Here is an 11,880-nt window from a genome sequence, read left to right as displayed (position 1 = left end):
AATAGAAAACTAATACAACATGTGAAAATGTTGCAATGAGGTAAACTGTGAAACTGTGATGTATAATCTGTGGGGGTTTAAATCTAGAAGCAATACAGGGGAAGAGTGAAGATTATTAACACATTTATTTAACAAATGCTACTTCATAGCCACATACCTGGTAGAGGGAATATAGTGGTGAACAATAATAGTGATGATAATGAAGACTAGCTTTCTCCAGTATCCATCAGTTGAAAGGAACATCCTTCAATATCAATGAATGATTAGGGGTGGAAATATCCCTTTCCTGGAGACGGATTCTATAGTGTGATAAAAATACCGCTAAAGTTCATCTACTTTCCTTCCTTCTAAATTGTTATTCCACAGACGATATTCAGGTATTAAGTTAGGCTCCTACAGACCTTCAAAGTAGAAGGATTGGTTCTGGCTCCATGACCACGCATCTCATTAACAGAGTGGGTACACATGTGCCCATTATTAGTGAAGAGTTTGACCTCTGGTCCCTTCACATCCTGTGTGATGCAGTCCCTGTAAATTCACTCTCTGGACCATGTCACCCTGCAGACTCAATCCAATGAAGTGCTGGACCTATGGCTCTGACAATCGACCTTGAAGGAACCAAGTGGGGTGTGTCCTTCATAGTCCCCCACAGTGATCCTTACCCTGGGGTGCCCAGGGAAGGGCACGTCAGGGCTGCACATAGTCTCTTCCCCATGGGGGCAACGGGGCTGGAAAAGAAGAACAGGTTAGGGGTTGGGGGTGGGACAGGGGCCGATCCTCTCCCAGGAACACAACTTTCTGTACAAATTATATAAGTTACTTAACTTGTGCTCTGCCTCACTTTCTGTATTCTTGAAATGAGACTACCTCACAGGGTTGCTGTGAGGGTTAAATGAGTGAAACTCATTTAAAGCCCTTAGCACAGCGCCCAGCATGTTTTAACTTATCTGTAAATGTCAGTTATTGTGGTTCAAATCCCACCTGTCATTCACTTGCTGAGTCATCTTTGGAAAGTTAATGTATTTTTCTGGAACTCGTTTCCTTATCTATAGAAAGGACAAAATAAAATGGCACCAACTCAACTGTCATATAAAATAATGGAATTGATATTAGAAAAATTGCTTCAACACAATGTGTGCATTTAGTAAGTATTTTATTATTACGATGTCTTGCTGTTAGGGAGGAGGCCCTCAACTCCAGGCTGGGCAAGGGGAAGCATGGATGTTACTTCAGCCTGAGGGTCTCCATTCCCATAGCTGAGCCTGGGGTCACTGGGGTCTCCAGGGAAAGATCAGACACTAGGTCAGGAAGAAGGGAACTGTGAACTCAGGTCAGCGCTGGGAAAATGGTCAAGGCAGTGTCATCCCATTTCTTAATTCTGAGAACAGGCCACAGGGCGTCAGAGAAGGAGGTGTGTGGGAAGGTGTAGATATGAGATCCATCCATGGCATTGTAGAATGAGACCTCACCAGTCTCATACTCCAGGAAAACCCCTACTCTTTTAGGAGAGCTGGCAATTGTCAGGTTGGTCTGGGGGTCAGTGAGAGCCTGATAGTCATCCCCCTCAGACAGCCCCATAATCCAGAATCCATTCTCGGGTGTTATATCAACTGACTTTTTCCTCTCCACATTCTCCCTACACACCCCAACATACCACTCTTTCCTGTCCCCCACCTCCACCTCCCAGAAATGTCTCCCTGATGTGAAGCTGTTACAGCCAAGCACACAGTAATGCGTATCAAATCTCTTAGGGTGGTCTGGGAGATTCTGTGGTTCCTCCGACCACCGCAGTCTCCTCTGGTCCTCAGAAACACGGAGGTTGGGGTTTGCTGTGTCCGGATCCAGAATCACATCCGCTGCAGAAAGTTTGGGCATGGGCCATGAGATCAGACCTCAGAGCCTCAGCCTTTAAGACCTGGGTCTGGCTGAGGAGGTCTGAGTCCAGAGCCTGGTGTCCCCAGCCTGTCCTGGATGTGACCCTCTCAGCAATAACAAAAGAAAGGGCCAGGGGTCTTGTGTTTAGTGGAGAAGGGTGCTGAGGGTCAGGTCTGCCTAACCCTACATCTGGACCTGGCTCATTCCTTCCAAGTTTTTCCTACTTCCCTCCCCAAAATGACTCTGCCCACATGTGTTTTATAGTCCATAGATTTACATTTCAATCTTTGCTCTACCACTTCTGAGCAGAGATATTTTTCCTTTTCTGTTGTCTCTTTTTCCACGGTCCCAAGCTATACAACATCTTTGAACCTTAATTTCTTTATCTGAAAAATGGAGATAAAAATACTTTCTAGAGTAGAAAGAGACAACACTTATTTTATATGTGGCCCAGGGCTGGGCATGGAGGAAACGCCGGATGTTATAATAGCTCCATGCCTTTGCTGTGCTACAGGCCACGTAGGGGGCTTTCTGTGCTTCCAGATCCACTCTCCACCTTTCTCTATGCTCTTCTGGGCCCAGGAATGTATCCTCTATGGACAGCGTCACTGGGTTCCCGTGCATCTGGTTACCTGTTGCGTTTGGCCAATGGGAGGTACTAGCTACAGACTGGAAGAAGAAAGAAAAGAGAGGCACCTCATTTTCTTCCCCCACTTCCTCCTTGTCATCATCAGGTGGTGAGGCTCTAACAAAGGCATGACTCCTCTCAGGCAGCCCTGTCCTTCAGCTGCAGCTTCCTCTGGGCTCCAGTAACTGTTCCGTCTCTCTATTCCTTCAAGCCTAGGGGTGGTGACAGCTCCCCACTATTGTGAGCCCTGGGGTTGGTTTCCCTTAACCCCATTCCTACCTATGTAAAGTGTTCCTTTTCTAAACCTTCAATCACCCAGTTTGAACATGCCATGTCTTTCTTCTTGGTTTTTAGACCAATGCACATTCATTACCTCATTTAGTCTTTCCCTCAACCGTCACATAATAGGGTTATGATCATCATTTAAAAATGAGGAAACCAAAGTTCAGTAACATTAAGTAACTTGGGGACACACGGCAGCAGGAGGTGGCATAACAAGTTTTGGAAAAGCAAAGATCTTTGCACACTCTCTTCTCTCCTTGGTCATTCCACATACTCACTCCCCCTGCAGTATTAGTACACTCTGCCTGTATCTTCCCTCAGCTCTACCCTTAATCATTCTTCCTTCCCAAGAAGATCTGTGGAAGCCCAGGAGAGCAATTCTCTCTGCTCCTCTGGGCTCTCAGCGGGAACGTCCTGGAGATGGGCACAGCTTTGAGACCAGGACTTCAAGTAACACTCCTGGAACTGTCCCAGTCATGGGGAATTTTCTTCCCACAATCTCAAGAGTTGGAGAAGAAAAAGGGATTATGATCCCTCAGGTTGTTGTCCTAGGGAAAATAAAGTGATTCACTCACCAGCTTGGAAGAGGGCCATCTTCCATTCTGAAAGGAAGGAGACACGCATAAGGCAAAGGCAATATTTCTATTCTTCTGCCCACCCGTTCTCCTGAGTCAGCCTTTTCTCTTCCCCTTCAGTCTCTTCCAAAGTCCAGCTTCCTTCCTCTACAGCTCTGCTGGATCAGGCATAGAACCTCTCCAAAATGGTGGACATTCTTCCCTTCATCATGCTGGGGCTGCAGGTGACATGACGTTTGCTAGGGTGTGGTCATGAATGCCAGCAGGGTGAGGATGGCCTAAAATGCCCAGACCTGTATCTAGAAGGTCCTCTCTGAGGCTCCAGAAAAACAGCGGTGGTATCCCCCACAGAAAATTAGCCTCTGGGCTAGATCTGATCGTTCCTACTGGGAATGCCAATGGGTCACACATCAGAGAAAAGCTTTAAATCCTTAGTACACATGTGCCAGGAAACTCAGAGAACATCACGGTCACTCACCAGCATAGGCCTGAGACTTCCCTCCACCTACGATGGAAGAAAAGTAGAGAGGTAACCTGATCTCTGTCATTTCTGTGTCACGTCCTTTCTCTTCCTTTGCACCCATCTAGTCTTTTTTTTTGACCCCCCAATCCCAATCTTCCTACCTTCTTCCTCTGCCTGTTCAATTCTCTCCTCCTTAATATCAAGTCTGAGAACATCAGTTGCATGCTGATGATACCACAGGCACCATGTAAGCGCTTTCCCAGCTGAGACCTGGCGGATCTATTCTGTGTGTATCTACACTCCCACACCTGGACACGGTCTGTGTGTCACTGTGTGTACACGTGTCTGTGTGTGTGCCCTAGAATCCATCTGTCTCAAGCTGTATTATGTCCTGCCTACTTCTGAAAAGAATTGGGCAACTTAATGAGGAAATTTCAGATACTATTTTTTTAAAAGCAGTTCTAATAAATCTATGACAACCGAGTCACTCTGGCCACCCCTTTTTTTAAGAAACACTTTTCTGTCTCTTTCTCTGATTTTCTCAATCTTTTAAACCTTACATTCTTTCTTTTCTTAGCAGCCTACAGATTATGTAAAGCAACTAGTGAGGTCCCCAGACTAGGGAAGCCACTTCATCTAGAGAGTTCCATCCCCCTCCTCCTCTTTTCCTTTCAAGTGCACCCTGGATATTCCCTGGTGCCTTGCTGGACTCAAAAGTCTGTGGGCCCCTCCTGGAGAGAGGTTGAAGGCCCTTTACTCCATTAAAAAACACGAGTTCCCATGCTTCCCCTCGATCAGCCACTCTTATTTCTTCCCCTTGGTAAATGGATCCAGGATAATTCTCAGCCCTGGGCAGGGTTAGGGGTGAGGAAAGGGGCTGGGAAATATCAGAGCAGAGAGTCAGATGTGAATTCAGAGAAAACGTCAGAGCCACTCACGAGCCATGTACTGGATCTTTCTCCACTCTGCAATGGAAGAAACAGGAAGAGTCATTAAGAAGCTTAAAGCAGCGATATCCAGAGGTGCGTGGATCCCTGGGAGAATAGGAACTTACTGAGTTCATGCTGGAACTCCTCCGGAAAATAAGCAGGAGAAAAAAATACTAATATTTAGATGGAACAGGGAGGATCTCTGGAAAATAAACCTTACAAAGGGCTCAGTGCAGGGGTTGGTTAACAGGATGGGGAGGGTGTGAGGTCATTGGGCTCCATTCCCTAAGCCATCCCTCCCTGGCCTGATACCTCTTGCCCTTCGTTGTGGATGCTTTGCTGCTTGCACTCTTTCTTTCTCCTTCTGCTGTCGCCACAGGAAGTAACCCATCCCTGCAAGAGGCAGCAGCAAGACAGGCACGGTCCCCGCCAAAGCCAAGATCCAGGGCCTGGCCCTCTGCAAGGGGTCTGCAATGGAATGGAGCTTTAGCCTCCCACTCCCAGGGCAGGGACAACAAAGTTGATCTCAGGACATTAAATGACCCTTCTCCGAGAGAATCAGTGAAGTTCCGGCGAGACGTCGGTAAACTCTTACTATAACATAATACTATTACCCGCCTTGAACTGTCTGCTTCTCACATGTGAATATGAGTTACTTGACCATCAGAATTGTATGTCTTTTCCAAATTAATTTTTAAGTAGGTTACATTTATATGGTTCAAATATCAAAAAAATATAAAAAGTTGTTGACATCTCCCATCCACTCCCTCCCCCCATTTATTAGCCTCTTGTTACTCAGATTAATACGGTGGTTAAGAATGTGAACTTTGGAGCTGGAGGGGCTGCATTCAAATTCTGCCTCCTCCACTTGACTGGCAGTGTGATCTTGGACTAATTACTTCACCGCTCTGTTCCTTTTGTCCTCATCTGTAACGTGGGGTAATAATAGTACCTCACTTATAAGATTAAAAGATTAAAATAATGCTTATAAAGTGCCTGACACACAGTAAGTGCTATGCAAATGTGTATTAAATTCTAAAAATATAAATATATTCTTATTTCTTCTTGTTTACACCAAAGATAGCATTCTATACAAACTGTTCTGTATCTGGCTTTTTCTGTTTCTCTTTGAGACCCGGCCATATAATTACAGAAAGAATATCTGTGTTTTCTTTCCCAGCTGGGCAATATTCCGTTGCATGAAAGTTCCCCATTGATGGACATTTGCATAGTTTCCAACTTTTTGCTTTTATAATTAATGCTAAATTATTAAAAATAACATTTTAAATGGGTCCTTTCATACGAATGCTAGTATATCTGTCAGAGACATTCCTAGAAGTGGAATTTTGGATAAATAAATAAGCAGTTTGGGGAAATACTGCTAGATTGCACCAATAGAAATTGTGCCAATTTATGCCTAAAATATACCAAATTATGCCCACAAATGTCTAAGAGTGACTGTCTCCTGACAATCCTGCCATCAGAATGTGTGATCTACCACCTCTGTTTTGTTTTGTTGCCAATCTCACAAGTGGAAAATGTTTTAATACACATTCCTCCATTGAGTGAGATAGGACATTGTGTCATGTGTTATTTCCTTTTCTGTGAACTTTGCTATTTCTCTATCAGGTTGTTTTATATTTTAAGGAGATTAGCTCTATCTCTACGATATGAGTTGTACACGTTCTTGAGAGGAGCTGTGAATTGCATAAGGAGAATACAGCCAGCTAGAGGTGGTCCTGCAGGTGGGAAACCAGAGGGATATATAACTATATCTCTCTCTCCTCTCTCCCTCCTTCCACCTTCTGCTATGGCTCCCCATTGAACAAAACAGCCAGAAGTCACAGGGCAAGAAAGTCCCCTCAGAAAGAGAAATGCAACCCTTGATATCTGGACATCAGTGTGGTCTCAGCATTCTCCTGTTGAACATAAGCAATTTCACGGAACATCAACATCAGACATGGGCACTTTGTCACTATGATGGGTCAAGACAAAAACAAGACCACTCAACAATCGTGTTTGAACATAGAGAAAAACATGAACACTGTCCAAACTACAATCATGACCAAACATTTCCCTATCTTGGCTATGAGTGACTGCTGCTCTTTTCCCCATTACAGCTTTAGCCTCACTCTAGTCTCCCTCCAGGAAAAGACTTATTAAGACAGCCACCCACAGAATCATAACCCCACCTTCCTGACAGCGTCCATCCAATCCAGAGCAAAGCCACATTTCCATAAACCCACCACTCAATCCCCTAATGCAAGCCCAAATTCTATACCGAGTCTTCTCTAACACCCTCTTACTGAGACACCCTATGCTTCCCACGAGGTGTGCATTCTCCCTCCCTGCAACATGTAATAAACACAACTTGGTCAATACCAGGTGTGTTTCTTGGGGCCTTTGGTGGGAGAACATTGGCAGCACAGATACTGTCCCACAGGTCAGCCTCCCAGGACCTCCAGCTGCGTGTACCTGGAGGGACGCCGGAAGCAATCTGGAACACAACTGAACCCAAACAACGAAGCAATCTGGAACACAACTGAACCCAAACAACGATGTGCCATCACTGAGGAGATATTTTCTTATCCTTCCTATCCCTCACCTTCCGCTTCCCTGCTTAGACCCTGGTGGCCAGCATGAGGGAGTTCTTCACTTGATATGTAGGGTACAGGAGGGAGTCCTCCTGGAGGAAAACCTGTGTCTTTCCCAAAAGCCTCAGGGAAACAAAGTGGGAAGGCAGTGGAGGCAGTTCCTAGTGACCAGCCAGAGTTCTCTGAGGGGGATTTGGGGCATGAACTCTGCCTTTGCTCCCAAGTCCCACAGAGGAACCAGCTCAGAACAAAACCTGGAGGCTCACCTGCAACCTTCAGCTGCACCAGGGCATTTTCAGAAAAGTTGCCATCTTGGAAATAACACTGGTAGTTTCCACTGTCAGAGAGCCTGACATTGTAAATTCGGAGAGTAGCATTCCCTTCAGTGATGCCATCTCTTAAAATCGAAGTTCTCCCTCGATACTCTGCCATCTGTTGGTCTTCTACTTCCTTCCCATTTGCATACTTGTATACTACCTCCCTCAGGCTGGATCTCACCCACATCAGCTCCACGGTCTCTGCTCTCATCTTCCGGGACAGAGGACAGGGCAGATCAGCGTCTTCACCTACCATGGCTAGGATGGGCTCAGGGGGTCCGATCACAGAGAATTGAGCTGGTTATTAAAAGGATAAGATCCATCAGAGGGAGTAGGGACAATGATGGTAAAGGGGCAGATCTCAGGCAGGGAGAATCAGGTACAAAAACCTAGAGAGGAACATGATCCTATAAGAAGTACAATTTGTTTTAATAGCTTATGCGTTTGCAGTTTGGGATGGGACTTCCAAGCCTGAGAAGTTGTCAGAGGTTCTGACTGGGCACTAATAGGTAATTCTCTGCTTCAGAAACATAAAAGCAGAATGTTTCCTACCTGAGCAAGGGGTAAGCAGCTGGACCAAGACGAGGCAGACAAGGAGGTCGAGCAGAGGGACGTCTAGAGAATTTGCCATTTTCATCTTTGCTGGAGAAAGAGTTGGGCAGAAACTATGACCTGGACCTGGAATAAGATGGTGAATTCCATATCAAACCTCCACCTCCCCAGGGCTCACTCAGGGTGAAACACACAGTCACTAGTGTGTTGACTCAAGATCCTCCTCAGCCAAAATGTCTGCTCGGTAGTCTCTTAATCTTTGAATTCCAAGAGGGAAAATCACCCATAAAAATAGGTAAAGTTAAATGTGCATACATTTAACATATAAGTGTTGTATATATATATTGTTAAAAGTACATAAATTAACCCTAAACCATCAGGGAATCCTTGGTTTTACTGTCCAAACACATTCAGAATCCTTCCACTTTCCCACACTTCCCCTGCTATAGCCCAGTCCAAGCCTCCACCATCACACTCTGATTAATGCAGGACTCTCCTCTATGGGTCCCCTGATTCCACCTGTGTCCCCTACAGTCTATGCTCAACACAACAGCCAGAAAGTTCCTTGAGTCACATCATGTCACTCCTCTCCTCAGCATCTTCCAGTGGCTCCCATTTCACTCAGAGTAGATGCTGAAGTCCTCACAATGGCCAACATGGCCCTCCAGGACCTGCACCTCTTACTTCGTCTCCCCTACTCTCCACGTCTGCTCCAGCCACACTGCCCTTCTTGCTAATCCTTGAACAGGACAGGACAGAGGACCTCGGCCCTGACTCTTTCCTCTACCTGGAACCCTCTACTCCCAGATATCCAGAAGGCTCACTCCTTCACCTCCTTCAAGTCTTTTCTCTAAACTCAGTTCCTCCACAGAGTAGAGGAGGGGAGTCATGAAGACAAGCATCTGCTTGTTAATGATGTGCTCTTTTGGTCTGGCTTAGAGAACAGAGCCCGTCCTCTTATGTTCCCACTGGGACTTGCCTATATTAATGTGTTTATTCCTATTTTACAATAAAGTGGTTTCAAGGAGCAATCATGTCCTGAATATGCACGTAAGAGTGTTATTACTCGATGTGCCTCAGTGCACTATTTTCACAATTGCTCTTTGGGGGAAAAACATCCTTGGAAGGATATTATCCATTTCCTTTCTTCCCTTTCCCCAGGTATTCACCAATGCTCCTCGGCAGATGGCCTTTGAGTTCACCGGGGATGGATAAGTTCCCTGGTCTTAGTCTTTCCACTTCTAGAGAAGTGCCTTATCAAGGTAGAGACGTAAGAGCTGGCTTTTGCAAAAAAGGGGCCAATATATCAAGCAGGGAGCACATAGCAGCCCAAAAATCCTCATGCCTCTAAGAAGTGCTGAGGTTCTCTGAGCTCAGGAGCAGGGCCCCTGCAACTCCCTACTCCTGTCTCAGTGCTCCCAACTGTATCTTGGCTCAGAAAAGCACCCCCACCATCATCTAGGCATGGTCTGTGGCATCACTGTGAACCTTTGTGATAAGGGAAATGTGGGGCCCTCGACAGCTGGCAAGGCTTGATTCTAGCTGGAGTTCTAGCTTGGCTTCCATCCTAACCACACAAGAGTTGGCTGCATCCCTAGATAGTGGAGAGCCTGAGAGCAGGCCTAGGTGGATTACTCAGAGATGGGACTCAGATATCTGGACATAGCCCCCTCCCTTCTCCCTTAGTTCTCTCCCATCATCTATCTTCTCCTTCCCTGAAGGTGTCAGGTAGAATGGGGTGGTGACAAATGTCATGAAGGCGTGTCCATCTGGGGAGCAACACTGCAGACTCCTCTAAGCCCCAATCCACGACCATCACCAAGTTCAAATCAGGTCCCCATCAGACTCTGGTTAAGATCCAGGAAGACACCCTGGTGGAGGCTCTGGAGTCAGGCAGAGGCTGAACCCACCACTTCTGAATCATAAGGCTAGTGAATGGGAGAGCTAGGAATAAGACCAGGTCTCACCCATCTTTTCATTTATTCATTCAACACATATTTACTGAGCACACACTATGTGGCAGGCCTACTATGTGTTACATGTAGGAACAAAAGGTATGTGGAAGCTAGGTGATGGCTCTATGATTTACAAGCTGTGTGATCTCAGCCAAGTGACAAAACCTATTTGAACTCCAGTCACTCATGAAACAATGTGAAATATGAACTTTAGAATGGCCCAGCAATTCCACATCCAGATAGCTGGTCCAGCAAAGCATTTGCGTGGGTCCAGAGAGAAGCATGTGTAAGGATGACACTGCAGTAGTATTTTTAAAAGTAAAAAAGCAATCAACCACCTAACCTGCCACCCATAGGAGACTGGTTAGTTAAATCATGGCTCATCCCTCTGAAGGAATTTAATGTGGCAGGTCAGACTACTTCATAGTCACTAACCCAGATAGTCATCACATATTAAGTGAACAAAAAGCGAATTGCAGGAAAAAACTAATGACTCCGTTAAAATACAAAAACAAAGCTCTAAATTTGTTTATACATGTTTGCATAATTGCTTTAAAAAAGGTCTAAAAAGATACAAGCTACACTGAGAATTGGGGATTGAGTGAAAGATGCTTTTGTCCTTCATGCCATATACTTTGAAAATTACTTGAATGTTTTAAATTTTAGAAGTTTTCATATATAACTTAACAATTAATAATTGTTACAAGTAATTATAGTGCAAGCAATATATTAGTTGTTCAGAAAATACCAACTCCTCCAAAACAAAGCAGGATGAAGCCCCAGTCACAGTACCTGCAAGTCTGGGAACTGCCGGGGGACAAGGGAGCAGGAGTCTGTGCAGCTGGCTCTCCTTCAGACCCTTGTCTGAAACCTGGACATGCCCTCAGACAGAATATTGCCTTTCACTACATCCTCTCCTCTTCAAAATGTTCCCTATGCTGCTAGAGAGAGGGCAGTAATATTAATATTATAATAGATAACAATTCCTGGGCTCTCATCTGAGTGGGGAATATGTTTGCACTTATTTTTAGGATATTTATCGTTTTTGTTCCTCATTACAGACAATTTTCAAATAGAGAAATATATAAAACAATAAAATTTAAATAATCTGTAATGGTGATTCAATACCTCCCTTCATGGGAATACAAATGTTTCTGGAAGTATTTTGGCCATATGTATATATACCAAATGCCTTAAACATGTTTCATCCTTTGACCCAGAAATTCCACTTGTAGGAAATACTTTTAAAGCCAAAAAATCAGATGTTCTCACAAAGATTTATGTTTAAGACTGTTCATCATAGAAAAATCCCCAATAGCAAAATGTAGATACAATTTAAATATCCGAATTGGATCTGATTTTTCATAATTATAAATAAATCTCTTTATTAAAAACATGATTCCTAATGACTGTATTGGAAATCCCTTTATGATTGGACAATGTGCTGTTTATCCATCCTCCAACTGTTGTATTTGTATATGTACATTGCATGTGGGTGTTGGTTCAGATTTTTCTATATTACAAATAATTCTGTAATGAACATCTTTACATATAAACGTTTATGGCACGTCTCTTTTTAGAATCTCTTAGAATACATTCCCAGAGATGAACGGGAGAGATTATGAGTCCTTTGCTCCTTTTGACCACAGTAAGTTCCTAAGAACATGCAGCTGGCAAGTTTCTTCATTCAGGTTGTCTCCCTCCCATCAA

General features: G+C 44.6%; 1 pseudogene; it reads right to left on the bottom strand.

The window, feature by feature from the left end:
* Positions 1-1,159: 1,159 nt before the first annotated feature.
* On the bottom strand, positions 1,160-8,315 carry LOC101407220 (butyrophilin subfamily 3 member A3-like; annotated as a pseudogene).
* Between the last annotated feature and the right edge of the window lie 3,565 nt (positions 8,316-11,880).

Source organism: Ceratotherium simum, chromosome 13 (genome assembly GCF_057802395.1).
Source record: "Ceratotherium simum simum isolate JZ-2026a chromosome 13, ASM5780239v1, whole genome shotgun sequence".
NCBI lineage: Eukaryota > Metazoa > Chordata > Mammalia > Perissodactyla > Rhinocerotidae > Ceratotherium > Ceratotherium simum.
Note: the sequence above shows the minus strand (reverse complement) of the source record. Positions and strands in the feature narration are given on the sequence as shown.